The sequence below is a fragment of the Canis aureus genome, unplaced genomic scaffold, assembly GCF_053574225.1.
Source record: "Canis aureus isolate CA01 unplaced genomic scaffold, VMU_Caureus_v.1.0 ptg000212l_RagTag, whole genome shotgun sequence".
NCBI classification, from domain to species: Eukaryota; Metazoa; Chordata; class Mammalia; order Carnivora; family Canidae; genus Canis; species Canis aureus.
The window spans coordinates 172,501-191,721 of NW_027554483.1; the positions used below are offsets into that span (position 1 = coordinate 172,501).

The 19,221-nt window shown below is 53.5% G+C and overlaps 1 long non-coding RNA gene and 1 pseudogene across 1 annotated transcript; one reads left to right on the top strand and one right to left on the bottom strand.

The window, feature by feature from the left end:
• Positions 1-723, bottom strand: part of LOC144309850 (NHP2-like protein 1 pseudogene) — a 942-nt pseudogene extending 219 nt beyond the window's left edge.
• A 682-nt stretch (positions 724-1,405) lies between these two features.
• LOC144309848 (uncharacterized) lies at positions 1,406-14,071 on the top strand. The gene is made up of 4 exons (XR_013375742.1): positions 1,406-1,720; positions 12,010-12,081; positions 13,263-13,571; positions 13,821-14,071. It is a non-coding gene; the product is annotated as an uncharacterized LOC144309848 (long non-coding RNA).
• Positions 14,072-19,221: the final 5,150 nt, after the last annotated feature.

Consider the following 19,221-nt stretch of genomic DNA (forward strand, 5'->3'; position numbering starts at 1 on the left):
CGTGTGCCCGCATCGGGTTCCCTGCGGGGAGCCTGCTTCTCCCTCTGCCTGTGTCTCTGCCTCTCTCTCTCTCTGTGACTATCATAAATAAATAAAAATTAAAAAAAAAAAAAAAAAGAACGAGAGAAGGCAGCTGGAGAAACTACATGCGAACGCAGACGGTAGACACAACCCCAGGGGGGAGGGCTGGGCTCCGTGAGGGGTGGGACAGAGGCCAGCGGTTTCCACGAAGAGCCTTTCGATGGACTGCTGAATGGACTGGATCTGCGGCTTTGGCTGCGAGCCTCCTTGGATGGTGACGGGACAGGCGAGGACAGGCCCGGACACCCCGCAGGCCCGCCCGAGGGCCTGCTTGGAGCGCACGAACACGTAGGGCACGTTCTTCTCTTCACGCGGCAGGCAGGCAGGCGGGCGGCGGACGGTGCGGGATGATCTCCAGGGGCTCGGCGTCTGCAGCCAGCCATCAGGATGAACTCAGAGATGCCTCTCCACAGAGGGTTTTGGTGGCTTCGTGGGCTCCTTTCCGAAGCTGCTTGTAGTTACGGGACTGCTGAACACGCGTCCAGGAGTTTCTTGGGGAGGTGGGCATCTGCCAGGGGGTAGGCCTTCGGATTCACATCAGCCTCAGTCATCTCTGCGTATCCGCGGTCCCTGTGGGTTTCCTGTAAAAAGACGTGTCCTGGGAGCTACCTATCACCGTCACACTTCATACGGATAACCGGTTTTGTCCCCACGCGCCCCCGCTCCCGCCGCCGTTGGGGTGGGCGGTGGGATGTGCTGTGCTCCCGTCACAGTTTGTGGGCCTGGAATGGTGGTGATCGAGATAGACCCTTCCGCCACCTCATTACAAAGAAACGAGACACGTGTGGTGTCTTGTTAGACCCACAGGCACAGAAAAGAAAAGGAGAACTACTTATCCCCTTGCTCCACCGGGACCCACCCGGATGCCATGCCCATGCCGGAGGGTCCAGGCCCCGAGGGACGGGCGTACTCAACTTTGCTGTGAACTCAACGGATTAGTGGAGTTGTGCCTCTGAGGATTTGTCCACGGAAACTACTTCAAATGATCGATTTTGTCCGTCTCGTGTACTTTTCCTTGTGACGAGCAAGCAGGTTAAAAAAAAAGACAAAGAAAAAAATGAAAAAAGGGGGGAATCCCTGCGTGGCGCAGCGGTTTGGCGCCTGCCCTTGGCCCAGGGCGCGATCCTGGAGACCCGGGATCGAGTCCCACGTCGGGCTCCCGGTGCATGGAGCCTGCTTCTCTCTCTGCCTATGTCTCTGCCTCTCTCTCTTTCTCTCTCTCTCTCTCTCTCTCTCTCTCTCTCTCTCTCTCTCTCTCCCCCCCCCGACTATCATAAATTAATTAATTAATTAATTAATTAATAAATGAAAAAAAGGTCTATAGGTTAAACTTTTACAATAGCTTCCCAAATCTTTGGTGACCTGGAACTTTGAAGGTGTAACTAGCTTAATTGATAAATTGGGTTCAGTTCATCGGATACCTGGCGTCTGTCTTTCCAACAGAAAGGTAAAATACTAAAGTGTGAGTCAGTAAGACACCCAAGGTGGTTTTTTTGTTTTGTGGTGTTGTGTTTTCCTCCCCCACCCCTTGCCCTTTTCTTCCTTCCCCCCCCCTCCCCCCACCTCAGTTTTTGTGTTTCTCTTTTGTCTGATTCAGGAAACCTGCAGATACCTGGGTGTGTCAGTAAACGTGTTTCAGGTTGGTTTGTTCGTTTCTCTTTTCCTTCCTCTTTTTTTTTTTTTAATTTTAATTCACAATTCATCACACACACACACACACACACACACACACACACACACGGGCAGAGGGAGAAGCGGGCACCCTGCAGGACCGCTGAGCCACCCAGGGATCCCCTGTTTCGTGCTTCCTTCGCAATTGTATCATACAGGGCAGCCCGTGTGGCTCAGCGTTTTAGTGCCGCCTTCAGCCCAGGGCGTGATCCTGGAGTCCCGGGATCGAGTCCCACGTCAGGCTCCCTGCACTGGAGCCTGCTTCTCCCTCTGTGTCTTTGCCCCCCCCCCCCCTCTCTCTCTTAAATCTTAAAAAAAAAAATTGTGTCCTACATGTTAGGTTTTTACAAAATGAACAGCGGAGAAATAAAAAACCAGCAGAGCCAGGCAGTAGGTAGGAGAGTGCTTTAATGGGGAGCGCTCCTGGGCGAGGTTCCATGACTCGGAGAGGTGGCCAGAGTCAGGGAAGTCGCGCGGGGTTGGGGACTGTGGGGGTTTTGAAGCCTTCTTGGTTCCGACTCTGGATCCGGGTGGGTCCCTAGCCAAATTAGACAAGGGAACACCGTGTCCTTAGGTGATTGGCTGGGAGTAGGGGGGGGATAGTATCAGACGATGGGGAGGGGGCGGGGGCGGTTCCTGGATGGAAAGTTTCGGTTTCCCATCTAGGCTTCGACTCACTGGAGATGATGTGGTGGTCAGGGATGCTTTGACGGGAAGATCAGCCATTTTGACCCAGTTTGAGATGTCCGCCATTTTGGGTGCCCCTGTCTCTCAGCCAGCCCAACAATACATACACAAACACACACACACACACACACACACACACACACACACACACGTGTTTCTAAAAACTATCACATGTATTCATACATTTGACAATCTAAGGATTTCTGGTACGATAGACAATGTGCCCGTGGTTCCTACTGACTTTTCACCAGAGACTGAGGTTTCTAGGAGTTAACAGTCTGCCGCCTGGGTGGCTCAGCGGTTGAGGGGTTGAGCATCGGCCTTTGGGTCAGGGCCCAATTCTGGGGCGGCGGGTGGGGGGGTATCCGAGTCCGGACCCCTTTCCACATCTGGCTCCTTGTGGGGAGCCTGCTTCTGCCTATGTCTCTGTCTCTGTCTCCCTCCCTCCCTCTCTTCCCCCTTCACAAAGTTCTCTCTCTCTCTCTCTCTCTCTCTCTCTCTCTCTCTCTCCTCTCTCAAAAAGTGTAAAATAAGTACAATTTTAAAAAATCTGCCACATGGAATCGAGACTACTGGTTAACGATAAGGAAAACAACCTCTGTGTGTGAGATAGTAGGAGACATGTAGAATAGATACAAGGCATGAAAATACGGGTGGTGGTGGTGGTGGTTAAAGAAAATGAATCGGGGATCCCTGGGTGGCGCAGTGGTTTGGCGCCTGCCTTTGGCCCAGGGCACGATCCTGGAGACCTGGGATCGAATCCCACATCAGGCTCCCGGTGCATGGAGCCTGCTTCTCCCTCTGCCTGTGTCTCTGCCTCTCTCTCTCTCTCTCTCTCTCTCTCTCTCTCTCTCTCTCTCTGTGACTATCATAAATAAATAAAATAAAATAAAATAAAATAAAATAAAATAAAATAAAAAAGAAAATGAATCTGTCCTGAAATGACTCTGGCTTTTTTTTTTTTTTTTAAGATTTTATTTACTTATTCACGAGAGACACAGGGACAGGCAGAGACAAGGGAAGCAGGCTCTATGCGAGGACCCTGATATGGGACTCGGTCCCAGGAGTCTGGGATCACGCCCTGAGCTGAAGCCAGACGCTCAAACGCTGAGGCACAGGGGCGTCCCAAAGCCTGGCTATTTAGAGAAAGAACACTTAAGACTGACGGAATGGAAAAAGAAATTATAGAAGGGATTTATGAAGGAGATTTTTGAGATTTGTTTTTTGTTTTCTGTTTTTTATTTTTTTGGATTTTATTTATGTATTCATGGGAGAGAGACAGAGACAGAGAGAGAGACAGAGAGAAGGAGAGAGAGTAACAGAGACAGAGAGAGACAGAGAGAAAGACAGAGAAAGAGAGAGACAAAGAGAGACAGAGGCACAGAGACAGAGACACAGAGAGATAGAGAGAGACAGAGAAAGCAAGACAGAGACAAAGAGAGACAGAGATAGAGAAAGAGAGAGACACAGAGAAGGAGAGAGACAGGGAGAGAGAGAGAGACAAAGAGAGAGACAGAGAGATAAAGAGAGACAGAAGGGGAGAGAGACACAGAGAAAAGAGAGGCAGAGAGATAAACAGAGGCAGAGACAGAGACAGAGAGAAGGGGAGAGAGAGACAAAGAGAGAGAGACAGAGAAAAGAGAGGCAGAGAGACACAGAGAGACAGACACAGAGAGAGGCAGAGACAGAGAAAGAGAGAGAGACAGAGAGAAGGGGAGAGAGAGACAAAGAGACAGAGAAAAGGGGCAGAGAGATAAAGAGAGACAGAGACAGAGAGACAGACACAGAGACACAGTGAGGCAGAGACAGAGAAAGAGAGAGACAGACAGAGAGACACACACACACAGAGAGAGAGAGAGAGAGAGGCAGAGACACAGGCAGGGGAAGAAGTAGGCTCCACGTGGGGAGCCCGATGTGGGTCTGGATCCCAGGACCCTTGGGATCAGGCCCTGAGCCAAAGGCAGACCTTCCACCGCTGAGCCACCCAAGGCGTCCCAGAAGCAGACTCTTTGAAAAGGGATTGCAGGCGTGGTCAGGACGGACTGAGATTGGGAGAAGTGGGTTTTACTACTACACTGGTGTACAACTGAGATTTGGCTCTTCTCTCTGCTAAAATGGCGAGATTCTCTTGCATTGGTAGTCTACTCTTGATAAGAGTGTGAACAGAGAAGAAAAGACAAAGACAAGGTGCTTTTTTGTTTGGTTGGTTGGCTTGGTTTGGTGTGGTTTGGTTGGGGGTTTTTTGTTTGTTTTTTGGGGTGTGTGTGTGTGTGTGTGTGTGTGTGTGTGTGTGTCTCTCCCTTTACCTGCCCAGAACAGCAAGGTTTTTAGATTCCCTTTTTTTTTTTTTTTTTTTTTTTGGTTGTTCTTGTTTCACTTTTTTTGGTATTTACTTATTTATTTTATTTTTTGGGTTCGTTTGTATCCGGTCTTCCCCTACTACGTAAGAGTGAAAACTTCTCCACGGTAAAGGAGCTTCATTTTGGGGACAACTCTAAAAGCACCTGTAGAATCTCCTAGGGGCCACCTCGGCGAAAGAGACACTGAAGATTTCCGTTTTGTTATGATCCGTGATCCTTTGTAGGCATGTGCCTTGAAAACTTCTGAGATGTTTTTGGTTGGCTGGTTGGCTGCCTGTCTGTCTGTCTGTCTGTCTACTGGTCCCTTCATCCGTTCGTGGATTCTCAGCGGATCCCAGAATGCCAAACCCTAAATAGAGTCTCTTGACTACTATAGGTCGTTTACCTGCTATGGGAAGGCACATGAGAAGCACTGTCAGACAAAGAACCATAAGCCCTCTTAGATTACATTGTGTGGGTGAATGCTGCCGGTGTTCCGAACAGGAAATGAAATTCCTAAACTTGTAACGTGTCCTGGTAGAGTGCCGTCACTCCACATTCGAACTGTTTAAATGCTCTGCGTACGTGCATGTGTGTTGTGTGTGTGTGTGTATGTGTGTGTGACAGAAACTGGTCGGATTTTCCTCTCGACTGCATTATAATGAATTCTCATTGGGTCTTTAGGCACGTCCATCCGTGGGTGACCTCCCTGTCACGTGCAGGTGTTGTTAGGAAGGTCTTGCAACAATGCGGTCCACTTTTCAGAAGATTCGCGGAAAGGACTCTGGACGAATCCCGGTGTCTGGTCACCCTGAGATTCTCCAACTACATACAGTAGGAGTTGCCGGAACTAATGAAAAAGCTGCATGGAAACCGAACAGAAAGGAACAACGTGGAACTGAATGAGGTCCACGAAACCCTGAACAGACTTCAGAAACTCTCAGTGAGTCATCTTCCTTTTTTTTGGCGATTGTTAAATCCTCTTCAGAAGGTCGGTGGGAATCCGTGCTCATTGCAACCAGACACCGTTGGAAGGATCCGCTGTATCACCAAGGCCTTCCTTGAGTAGAATGGCGTCTGTTTTTCTTTCTTTCGACCTCCCCCGGTCCCCACGCCGCCCTCCCCTCCTCCCTCCCCTCCCTTTCTCCCCCCCGCCCCCCACCCGGCCCCGGCCCCGGCCCCGGCCCCCGGGGTCCATTTGTCAAAGTGATCTCTATTGACCGAGCGGGCCAGGGGCCCCTGGAATCGCATCCTAAGACTCAGATAGGATCAGACAGCCTGGAGACACTCAGATCCACTTCTCGGGAGCCACCCGAGCCCCTCGGAAACCGTGAGCCTGATACTTTCCTTCCAGAGGTCGCCGCGGCCTCACTGGGCGAGTCAAGAGTGCCACCTCCTGGCGGACGAAACCGAGAGTCAGCTGCTTAACCCCAGCGAGCCTCCCAGGTTGCCCCTACGAGGTGCTTGGAAATGCTGAGGCTCAACGACACCGGAACCACAACAACCGGAAGAACAGAAAAGAAGAGCAAAAGAAATGCTGAAGTTCTTCCTTCTGGCCTTGCCTTTACAGGAGTGTGCCGTCTGCGACCACGCCTGTCTCCGCGGACAGGAAGAAAAGAGTCCAGATGGCTGAACCGGGGTTCTGCACTCTGCGGACCACAGGAACCCCCTCCAGCCTGACCCAGGAACTCCCTTACTCTGAGCCAGGGACAGGAGGTCTTGTTTTGTGTTTCGGTTGTGGTCCAAAAGACAGGCGTCACCTACGATGGAACCTTGTAACCCTTTCTAAGCCTAGAGTCGCTCAGCGGCATTACATACGTTCACACATCCTCCTCGCCAAGTTATCTTTCCATTCCATTTTTTTACTCTCTTTTTTGAAACTCTTTAAATTTTATTTATTTATTTGTTCGTTCGTTCGTTCATTCATTCATTCATTGTTTGTTTGTTTATTATTTTAAAGGATTTTTTTATTGAGAGAGAGAGAGAGAGAGAGAGAGAGAGAGAGAGGCAGAGACACAGAGGGAGAAGCAGGCTCCATGCAGGGAGCCCGATGTGGGACTGGATCCCGGGTCTCCAGGATCACACCCCAGGCTGCAGGTGGCGCCAAACCGCTGCGCCACCGGGGCTGCCCTCCATTTTTTTACTCTTAAGTTTAATTTCTTTTTTTTTTTAAATTTTTTATTTATTTATTTATTCATGATAGTCACAGAGAGAGAGAGAGAGGCAGAGACACAGGCAGAGGGAGAAGCAGGCTCCATGCACCGGGAGCCCGACGTGGGATTCGATCCCGGGTCTCCAGGATCGCGCCCTGGACCAAAGGCAGGCGCCAAACCGCTGCGCCACCCAGGGATCCCAAGTTTAATTTCTTACACTGTATTGATCGGGCACCCGATCTCTCTCTCTCTCTCTCTCTCTCTCTCTCTCTCTCTCGAATAAATAAATTAAATATTTAAAAAATAAATGAATAAATAAACTGTATTTATTCACGGGAGACACACAGAGAGAGGCCGGGACGCAGGCAGAGGGAGAAGCAGGCTCCACGCGGGGGGGGGGGGGGAGCCCGGTGCGGTGCTGGATCCCCAAAAAGCCGTGATGACGCCCGCCCGGAGCCCAGTCGAAGGCAGACGCTCAAACTCGGGTATGCCACCCGGGCACACCTCGTCCGCACCTCTTCCTTCCCACCGCCACCCACCCTCTTGTGCGTTCGTCGGGTTCCCACACACAGGACCTCGTCCTCCAGGTGTATCCCTAGACACACCCTAGCACCCTAGGATCCCCAACGAGGGAATAGGTTCAGATGGGACCGATGCTCATGTGACCGTGCTCCTGTTTGAGGACTGTCCTCGGTTGCTGTAGCGGTGACGGCGAGACAAAGGGTCTCTCTCCACACACCGCACAGGCGGGTGGGGGGGCATGCCCCGAGTGGGGCAGATGTCCCCATCCCAAGGAGGCGGAGGAGGAAAGCCACCCCAAGGCCCCTCTTTGGTGCCTGTCCTGTGTCAGGAAACGCTACTGACCTGGGTGGATCCGGACCAGGCTGTGTCCGTCCCAGCTGCCCTGGGATCCCACACTCCTCACACCTGGACCCACCGGTGTGGCGCCTGCCTTTCCGGCTCTGCCTGCCTGCCTAACTATCTCTGCATCCAACTTGCAACTTTCAGTCCGTGAGCTTAGGGGCTTCGACTCTCTGGGTCTTGCTAGAACCCAAACCGAGAAAGACGTTTGCCATACCATAGATACCACTTTCAATTAAGCATCTGTGAAATGATGATTATGGAGGAAGGAAATTCTCAGCCTTGAACGTTTCTGGGCCCTGCTCCATTGGCTTTCACACTGACCCAGGCCCAAACGGCTCCCAGAAAACTCAGCACTAGTTGGGCTCTATTTCCGTGCCACTGAGTGCACGTTGCCTGTCTGCCTCCCCTAAAAAGTCAAGCAACGGGGATGCCTGGGTAGCTCCGTGTTCAGCATCTGCCTTGAGGTCAGTCATCATCCTGGGGTCCTGGGGCCCCGACTCCCACTTGGGGCTCCCCGCGGGGAGCCTGCTTCTCTCTGCATCTGTCAATACCTGTCTCTGTGTGTCTCTCATGGATAAATAAAGAACATCTCTAAAACAGGAAAGAATGAATGATTAATTAAAAGGACTGACTGGGGATCCCTGGGTGGCGCAGCGGTTTGGCGCCTGCCTTTGGCCCAGGGCGCGATCCTGGAAACCCGGGATCGAATCCCACATCGGGCTCCCGGTGCACGGAGCCTGCTTCTCCCTCTGCCTATGTCTCTGCCTCTCTCTCTCTCTCTCTCTGTGACTATCATAAATAAATAAAAATTAAAAAAAAAAAAATCCTTTAAAAGGACTGACTGACTGGACTGATCGACTGACCGACCGACCGGCTGAATGAATGTATACATAAGCAAGCCAGGAAGCAAGCAAGCAAGCAAGCAAGCAAGCAAGCAAATAAATGAACAAATGAAATCGATGAAGGGCTGCGTGGCTGCTGGCTGGCACTGTGGGTGGAGTGTGGGACTCTATATTTCTCGGTTGTGAGGACGAGCCCTAACCTGGGTGTAAACATCGCATACACCTAAAATCTTTTGAAAATAAAACAATGAAAAGAAAAGAAAAGAAAAGAAAAGAAAAGAAAAGAAAAAGGTGGGCAGCCCGGGTGGCTCGGCGGTTGAGCGCGGCCTTCAGCCCGGGGCCTGATCCTGGAGGCCCGGCATCAGAGTCCCACGTCGGGCTCCCAGCATGGAGCCTGCTTCTCCCTCTGCCTGTGTGTCGGTCCGACTCTCCCACTCACTGTGTCTCAGGAGAAAATAAACAGAATCTTTACAAAAAGGGAAAAGAAGTTGTTTTGTTTTGTTTTGTTTTGTTTTGTTTTGTTTCGATCGGATTGATCGATCGCTAAAAGGCAACCTGCCAAAACTGACGATGAGAAAACGGAAGAAAACCTTCCTGGTTCCCATAGAGTTCAAGCCCTACAGCCTTGCCCGTACCAAGATCAGAGAATAAACTGTCCACTCTCTACGGCGTCCCTCCTCCCGAGGACGCCCCAGCTCCTTATGGAGCATGCACACGCACGTGCACGCGCACGCAGAAAAGCGGGGCGAACCGAACCAGACCCTAGAGAACCCTGCAGCGAAGGTTGAGCACAGGACACCCCCACCCCCCCGCCAGCCACAGGAAACTCCGGCAGGCTGCCACTGGACTGCTTAGGGGGCCTATACTTACTTGCAAGTGCTCGCTGACCTGGGACACGTGGAAGGGGAACCTGAGGCTCAGATGGCCCGAACCGGGTGAATGGGGTGCTTTGCTCATGCCTCAATGCTATGCTCTCCACGATTAGAGAAAGCTGGCAATGAGGCCAGCCCAGGGACCGGAACCTAACCTAGGAATCCCTCTGGTTCCATCAGTCATGTCCCGACTGTTGGTGAGTGAGGAACCAGTGCTCGGCTCGCTCGGGGAGACAGACGCTCTGGTCTTCTTCGGGTTGGGTTGTTGCTGCGGCTTTGGGTATCTTTGCAGGAAACCGGCCTCTTCTCTTTCGAAATGGAAACCAAAGGATGGACGGGGTCCGGACGCGGTCACGCTCGCTGGCCACTGGAGTTGTTGTCACCCAGCCAGCGGGGAGATCGGAACATCGGGTCTTTCGTGACCTCTCCACAGATAGATAGGAGTGAGACCGAGGCTATATACTTTGTTGGCGTCTCGTCTGTGTCTACGTGTCCCTGTGGGTTCTACGAGGGAGAGGTTTCCTCTACCTCCGGATGCTATATTGCTAACATCCCTTTGTAAAGGAACTGTAGCTTATGGGATCCCTGGGTGGCGCAGCGGTTTGGCGCCTGCCTTTGGCCCAGGGCGCGATCCTGGAGACCCGGGATCGAATCCCACGTCGGGCTCCCGGTGCATGGAGCCTGCTTCTCCTTCTGCCTATGTCTCTGCCTCTCTCTCTCTCTCTCTCTCTCTGTGTGACTATCATAAATAAATAAAAATTAAAAAAAAAAAAAAAAGGAACTGTAGGTTAGGAGTTCAAAGGCTGGCGCGGGTAAACATCATCGGAACAGGACAGCTCGGAGCGATAAGGACGAGTGCCAATATTTCACAAGTTCCCACGATCTGGGATGAAGTTCTGTTCGTTCGTTCCCGATCATGCGGGTCTGGGATCCTTTCCTGCATCCGTCTCCTTGCGGGGGGGGGGGGGGGGGGGGGACCTGCTTCTGCCCATGTCTCTGTCTCTGTCTCTCTCTCACACACAGGAATAAAGAAACAAAATAGTGTAAAAAAGGAAAGATGCTCGGTCTCCCACTCTCTCCCTCTCCCTCCTCCTCCTCCTCCCCCTTCCCCCCTTCACACAGTGCTCTCTCTCTGAAAAGAAGTTAATATATTACAATTTTGCAAAAGCCTGCCAATGGAATGGAGACTACTGGAGAACGAGAAGGAAAACAATTCCGTGTGTGACAATGTAGGAGATGTGTAGGAAACGTACAAGGCGTGAGAATACATGTTTCGGTGAGGGAAAAGAAAATAATTCTGTCCTGAAATGAGCCTGGCTATTTTTTTCTTTTTTAAGATTTTATTTACTTATTCAGAAGGAAGGGAGTGGAGGGAGGGAGGGAGGGAGGGAGAGAGGGAGGGAGGGACAGAGAGAGGCAGAGAGAGGGAAAAGAAGGCTCCATGCAAGGAGCCCGCTATGGGACCCGATCCCGGGAGTCCGGGATCACGTCCTGAGCCAAAGGCAGAGGCTTAAGCACTGAAACACCCAGGCGTCCCGGAAGCAGATTTTTTTGAAAAGGAATTGTAGGCATGGTCAGGACAGACTGAGATTGGGAGAAGTGAGCTTTACTAGTACACTGGTATAGCATTAAGACTCGGCTCTTGTCTCTGTTAAAATGAAGAGATTTCCTTGCGTTGGTAGTCTCATCATGGCAAGGGATTGTGAACAGAGAAGAGAAAAATATATTATTATTATTTTCTCTCTCCGGACCAGCCAGGTTTTTATATTCCTTTTTATCCGCGAATTACCTCCGTGAGAGAGTGAAAACTTCTCAATATTAAAGGAGCTACATTTTGGAGACAACTCTATAAGCTCCTGTGGAATCTCCTAGGGCCACCCTGGCGAAACAGATACTGACATTGTTTTCGGTTTTGTAATGACCCGTGATCCTTTATAGGCCCGGGCCTTGAAAGCTTCTGAGATGTTGGTTGGTTGGTTGGTTGGTTGGTTGGTTGGATGGATGGATGGATGGTTTGTGTATCTGGCTGGTCGGCTGGCTGCCCGGCTGTTTGCTGGTTCCTTCATCCGGTCATGGATTTTCAGCGGATCCCAGAAAAGTCTAGCCCTAGGTTGAGTCTCTTGACTAACATAGGTCGTTTACCTGCTATGTGAAGGCACGTGAGAAGCAGCGTCAGACAAAGAATCATAAGCCCTCTTAGATTATATTGGTTGCGTGAATGCTGTGGGTGTTCCAAAAGCGACGTAAATTCGTTAAGTGGTAACGTGCCCTGGTACATTGTTAAAATGCCGTGTGTGACAAATCATAATCCGTTTTTCTTCTCGACTGCACTCTAGCCAACTCTCCTCGGGTCTTTAACCACGTCCACCGGTGACCGCCATGTCATGTACATGCCACGTTCTGACGCTCTTGCAAAAACAAACAAAACACACACACACACACACACACACACACGCACATTTATTTATTTATTTATTTATTTATTTTTTATTTATCCCAGATTCCAGAAGAACCACGCAAAGGACTTTTGACACATCTCAGTTTCTGGTCACCCTGAGATCATCGAACAACAGTATGAATTGCCAGAACTAGTGAAATAGCTGCATTTACCCAGAACAAAACCAGGGACTTCTGGGTGCCTCAGCGGTGGAGCCTCTGCCTTGGGCTTAAGGCGTGACCCCGGAGTCCCGGGTTCGAGTCCCGCATCGGGCTCCCTGCATGGGGCCTGCTTCTCTCTCTCTCTCTCTCTCTCTCTCTCTCTCTCTCATACATAAATAAAATCTTAAACAAACAGAACTAAAAGGAACAACATGGAACTGAAAAGAGCGAAAGACAATGATGACCGGTTTCTTTGTTTTTGTTTTTTAAAGACTTTATTTAGTTATTCACGAGAGACACAATGAGAGAGAGGCAGAGACACAGGCAGAGGGAGAAGCAGGCTCTGCAGGGAGAGACCGATGAGGGACTCCAGGATCACACCCTGAGCCAAAGACAGCTGCTCCCACCGCTGAACCACCCAGGCGTCCTGATGACCCTTTTTTAAGGACTCTTGTTCAAATCACTGCTGATCCCCTCATGTTTGCTCTTCCAGTTTGAAGGAAACTTTGTCTGTAGAGATATCTATACCTTAGAGAAATTGGAGGAACGAGTGAGTTTGTAAACAAATTAAAATCCTTATCCTTGGGCAGCCCTGGTGACTCAGCGGTTTAGCGCTGCCTTCAGCCCAGGCCGTGATCCTGGAGACCCTGCATGGAGCCTGCTTCTCCCTCTGCCTGTGTCTCTGCCTCTCTCTCTCTCTCTCTCTCTCTCTCTCTCTCTCTCTCTCTGTGTGTGCGTTTGTGTCTCTCATGAATAAATACATAAAATCTAAAGAAAAAAAAAATCTTTAAAATCCTTATCTTTTCTCCCTACCTGTGACCCGTCAGTGTTCAGAAACTCTCAGTGAGTTATCTTTTTTCTTTTCTTTTCTTTTCTTTTCTTTTCTTTTCTTTTCTTTTCTTTTCTTTTCTTTTTTTCTTTTTCTCTCTTTCTCTCTCTTTTTCTAATGAGTTATCTTTCTTTTATGGCAATTGCCAATCATCTGCGTGAGGTCTGTTCCGTGGGAATATGTTCTCATTGTGACCGGCCACTGTTGGAAGAATCCCTTGTATCACCAAGACCTGCCTTCCTTGAGTGCAATGGCATCTGTTTTTCTTTTCTCTTCTCTTCCTCCGCCCCCCCCCCCCCCCCCCCCCGCCCCGGTTTATTTTTCAGAGTGATCTCTACTCCCAACGTAGGGCTCGCACTCACGGCCTGGAGGTCAAGAGTCGTGCTCTCTACTGACCGAGCGGGCCAGGGGCCCCTGGAATCGCATCCTAAGACTCAGATAGGATCAGACAGCCTGGAGACACTCAGATCCACTTCTCGGGAGCCACCCGAGCCCCTCGGAAACCGTGAGCCTGATACCTTCCTTCCAGAGGTCGCCGCGGCCTCACTGGGCGAGTCAAGAGTGCCACCTCCTGGCGGATGAAACCGAGAGTCAGCTGCTTAACCCCAGCGAGCCTCCCAGGTTGCCCCTACGAGGTGCTTGGAAATGCGGAGGTTCTTCCCTCTTGCCTTGCTTTTTTTTTTTTTTCTTTTTTTTATTTATTTACTTATGATAGTCACACAGAGAGAGAGAGGCAGAGACACAGGCAGAGGGAGAAGCAGGCTCCATGCACCGGGAGCCTGATATGGGATTCGATCCCGGGTCTCCAGGATCGCGCCCTGGGCCAAAGGCAGGCGCCAAACGGCTGCGCCACCCAGGGATCCCCTCTTGCCTTGCTTTTGCAGGGCTGACGACAGTGACCACGTCTGTCTACCTGGCGAGGCAGAAACAATTCCAGGTTGCTGAACCCTGGTTTTCCACACTGCGGACGACAGGATATCACCCCCTCCCCCTCTTTCAACCTGACCCAGGAATTCCCTTACTCTGAGCCAAGGACAGGGTGGGGGGGTGGGGGTGGGGTCTTGTTGTTGTTGTTGTTGTTTGTTTTTGTTTGTTTTGCTTTTCTTCCCCCCAGTTGTGGTAAAAAGAAAAATAGACGTCACCTAAAATGGAATGTTGTAGTCGTTTCTTTCTTTCTTTTTTTTTTAATATTTTATTTATTTATTCACGAGAGACACAGAGACAGAGACACAGGCAGAGGGAGAAGCAGACTCTATGCAGGGAGCCTGACGTGGGACTCGATCCTGGGTCTCCAGGATCAGGCCCTGGGCTGAAGGCAGACGCTAAACCGCTGAGCCACCCGGGGATCCCTGGACGCTCCACCGCTGAGCCACCCAGGCGCTCCATACATACTTAAGTTATTGAGAGTTTGTTCCTTCATTTTTCATCATCTCTAGACCCAACGTGGGGCTCAAACTCACAACCCTGACTGCAATCAAAAGTTGAGTGCTCTTCTGACGGAGCGGGCCTGCCGGGGCCTGGGGCCCGGCCCGGGCCGGGGGCCGGGAGCTTCTGCCCTTTCATGTTTTCAAGCTCAGAGTCACCTTTTGTCCGGGGAGGGCCCCACCCCCCAACCCCTCCGTGCGGAGGTGCCATCTGTCGGGCTGGTTCATGTTTGTCCATCTTCCTTACTCCTTTTAGTAGACAGAAGGTGGCTTGTGACACAGCCGGGGACTACTTCGAATGAGACTGAGGATTTCCCTTGGGAAGTGGGTGCGAGAGGGAGGACAGGTCGATGGGGAACCAGGAGACTGTTGGCCCGTCGCTTTAGAGGAAAGAGTGTCCTTGTTGGGCCCTCACCCAGGGTGGATGAGTCAGAACTGTCCCTGGCCAGGCCTCCCTTAGTCCTTCGCCCATATCACTCCATGCCTGTGTTTGGCCTCTGGACCCTAAGACACCACGGTGGTCATGTGTTTAGCTCCCCATCAGATTCACCAGTCCCCGCCATGCCACGCCCTCCCAGACGCACCCCCACCCCTGGAAGGCATTAAGAGTGAGATGGCATCCTCCACATCCAGGATTGATTCCCAAAGGGTTTATTGGGGTTTCCTGGGTCAGGAAACCAGGAGGGGTCGCTTTTGGACCCCAAACAATGTGAGTTCTTCAGACATCCTCTTTGCCCTTCTCTTTCCCCCTCCCCTCCCCTCCCCTCCTCTCCTCTCCTCTCCTCTTCTCTTTTCTTCTCTCCCCTCCCCCATAGCTTGGGAGCCGCAGCCTGAGGGTTTGGGGGAGGTGCAGAAAGCCATTCAATGGAGAGAAGTCCCAGGCTCGGACTTTAACAGACAGCCATGTGCATTTGAATGAAATGATTGAATGAGGGCCATTGGAATGGATGGCCCTGAACCTCCCTTCTGCCACCCGCCACCCTCCATCCCCACCCCCAACCAACCCTGAGTCCTCTGGTGGATTTGGGAATGGAAGGCCGGGGTGTGTGTGTGTGTGTGTGTGTGTGTGTGTGTGTGTTTACACGGACGCACCCGCGGAGGGTGGTGGGGCATGCTCACGTTGGCTCCTGCAAACTCCATTCATTCTGGGAATGTTCTGTTGTTTCTGCTGAGTTGCCAGTTGCTGCGATGAGCCAAGCTATACTCCTCCCGTTGCCGAGTTCTTAAAAAGGCCGAGTCTCCGGTTTTCTCGGTGAATGGACTGACCCACACCTTCCCATCCCGCCGGACCCCTTCTGCAAATACTTGCACTCAAAGGGTTCTTTCACCTCGTCCAGAAAACAAACAACAGCCACCCACACCCACCCCATTGCCACAGATACGCAACCCACACAACAAAACTCCAGCTGGCCTCCTTCTGCCTCCATGTACTTTATTTTATTTTTATTTTTTTAAATATTTTTATTTATTTATGATAGTCATAGAGAGAGAGAGAGACAGAGAGAGAGAGAGGCAGAGACAGAGGCAGAGGGAGAAGCAGGCTCCATGCACAGGGAGGGAGCCCGACGTGGGATTCGATCCCGGGTCTCCAGGATCGCGCCCCGGGCCAAAGGCAGGCGCCAAACCGACCGCTGCGCCACCCAGGGATCCCCTCCACGGTACTTTAGAGAGTCACTGTCTTAGACGTGCCTTAGGCTCAAGGACTCGATGCCGTCTCCCTTTCTGTGGCACGGTCGGTCCCATCCATCCCCCGTTAGGCCCAAAGTAGAATTGCACGACCACACGGCTCACGGGAGCTGGAGAAGATATGCTAAGGTGACCGACCGGACCGACCGACCGACCGGATGGGAGCACTGTCCATTCGAAAGGAAGGACCTACGGGCCGAGGCGTCTATAAACACGCTCCCTGGAAGTCTTTGGCCTTCGCGTGCCTCTGATGAAATCATTGCTCCGGAAACTCCAGCATCTATAGCCGGTCTTGTCCATGGTCTTCTGACCATGACTCGTCCTCCGTTCGCCTGACGTTCTGCCCAATTGTCCGTCCACGGAGAAATTAGACCCCGTCCCGTGAGAGCCGAATCCGACTCCTCCGCTCACCCCCACGACAGAGAAGACTATGCCCAGGTCTGTGCCCGCCCATCTTCCCTTTCTCCTCCGCCAGGGCAGAAGAAAATGTGGCCCGCCCTCCCTTCTCCTGTCAAAAGTCCAATCTGACATAGGACTTGGATACGAAGGAAACCAGAGTACTGTTTTGAACCATAGACACGTTGATTGATTGAAGATTTTATGTAGGTAGTCCTGAGACGCACGCGCGCGCGCGCGCACGCACGCACGCACACGGACGGACGCACGCACGCACGCACACGGACGCACGCACGCACACGGACGGACGCACGCACGCACGCACGCACGCGGACGGACGCACGCACGGATGCACACAGAGGCAGAGACACAGGCAGAAGGAGAAGGAGACTCCATCCATGCAGGGATCACGCCCTGGGCCAAAGGCAGGCGCTCAACCGCTGAGCCACCCCGGCCTCCCTACCTGGAGACACTTTGATAGAGTAGCAGCAGCAGCAAAGAAACACACGCACACCGCCGCTCCCCCCACCCCCCCAGGTGAAAGAAGGTCCCGCTGACTCCCCTCCTTTTCCTCTGAGAAGAGAAGCACACCCTTTCTCCTGCCCCTGGAAGGTGCCTTGGAAGAGAGCGCCAGGAGGGGAGTGAATGACATTCTTCTCTTCAAGGACAGGAAGTTGAGCGTGAGCAGGAGAATTCTGGAGAAACAGATTGTGTTATAAGAAAGAAAGAAAGAAAGAAAGAAAGAAAGAAAGAAAGAAAGAAAAAATCCTTATGTTCTTTGAGCCTCCCCTCCTCCCCAGAATTGAGTTCCTCTTCCACGACCTCTTCTCATTCAACCCAATAGACAAGTATTTGGGGGGGGGGGGGGGTCAGGTCCCAGACGCTGAGAGGGTGGAGGTGAAGGTGGTGCGGGGGAGGGGGGGGCACACCGTCCTCTCCAGCGCCTTTGGTTCAGACCTCCTTCGTGACCTCCCTCCCTCCCTCCCTCCCTCCCTCCTTCGTCTTATAAATATATAAATAAAATCCTAAAGAAAAAGAAAAAAAAAAAAAAAAAAAAAGGAAGGACACGAGAAAAAACGGTGCATCCGTTGCCGTCCTAAGAGTCCTCGCCTGGTTTCGGCTCTACGTTCCCTCCCTGACCTCGGAAACGTGCCTGAGTCGTCCCGGGAGCCCCGCGCGGCGAGCGCGACCCCCTTTCCGGGCGGCAGCGGGCCCGGACGGACGGACGGACGGACGGACGGGTTTTCCAAGGCTCCCCCGCCCCGGGAGGACGGGGGTTCGCGCGGTGCGCGGCCGTGTGCTCCCGGGGCCCTCCGCCGTCCCCGGGCCGAGAGGCGAGATCCGAGGCGCCCTGACGGCCTCGCCGCCCGGATCTGTCCCGCTGTCGTTCGCGCCGGTTGTCGGGTGCCACCTGGCGGCCGCTTTTATAGAGCGTGTCCCCTCCGGAGGCTCGGCGGCGACAGGCAAGGAACAGCTTTGGTGTCGGTTTCCCGGGGCCGAGTTCCAGGAGGAGGGCGGCTCCGGCGCGAGCGTCCGGCTGTCGCCGGGGCCTCGGCGCGCGATGCGCTCGCCGGAGATTGGACCTCCGGAGCTGCGAGGGAGTGTCGCCGTCGCCGCTGTCGCCGCTGTCGCCTCCGCCTCGCTCCCGGAGGAGGCCGTGCGGGCCGCCTGGGTGGGTCGACCAGCACCCGCCGGTGGCTCCTCCTCCGCCCGCGCGGACCGACCTGGGCCGCCTCGGGGGCGGGGGACAGGGTGTGTCCCGCCGTCCGTCCTGTGGCTCCGGGCGATCTTCGGGCCTTCCTTCCGTGTCACTCGGTTGTCTCCCGTGGTCACGCCCTGGCGACGGGGACCGGTCTGAGCCTGGAGGGGAAGCCCGTGGGTGGCGCGACAGACCCGGCTGCGGGCACGTGTGGGGGTCCCGGGCGTCGGACGCGATTTTCTCCCCTTTTTCCGAGGCCCGCTGCGGAGGTGGGTCCCGGGCGGTCGGACCGGGTGCCACGCGGGGGTGGGCGGGCCGTCCGTTCGGGCGTCCGGCCCCGGTGGCGATTCCCGGTGAGGCTGCCTCTGCCGCGCGTGGCCCTCCACCTCCCCTGGCCCGAGCCGGGGTTGGGGACGGCGGTAGGCACGGGGCGGTCCTGAGGGCCGCGGGGGACGGCCTCCGCACGGTGCCTGCCTCCGGAGAACTTTGATGATTTTTCAAAGTCTCCTCTCGGAGATCACTGGCTTGGCGGCGTGGCGGCGTGGCGGCGTGGCGGCGTGGCGGCGTGGCGTCTCCACCGACCGCGTATCGCCCCTCCTCCCCTCCCCCCCCCCCCCCCCGTTCCCTGGGTCGACCAGATAGCCCTGGGGGCTCCGTGGGGTGGGGGTGGGGGGGCGCCGTGGGGCAGGTTTTGGGGACAGTTGGCCGTGTCACGGTCCCGGGAGGTCGCGGTGACCTGTGGCTGGTCCCCGCCGGCAGGCGCGGTTATTTTCTTGCCCGAGATGAACATTTTTTGTTGCCAGGTAGGTGCTGACACGTTGTGTTTCGGCGACAGGCAGACAGACGACAGGCAGACGTAAAAGACAGCCGGTCCGTCCGTCGCTCGCCTTAGAGATGTGGGCCTCTGGGCGCGGGTGGGGTTCCGGGCTTGACCGCGCGGCCGAGCCGGTCCCTGTCCTCGCTCGCTGGAGCCTGAGCCGTCCGCCTGGGCCTGCGCGCCGGCTCTCGTGCTGGACTCCAGGTGGCCCGGGTCGCGGTGTCGCCCTCCGGTCTCCGGCACCCGAGGGAGGGCGGTGTGGG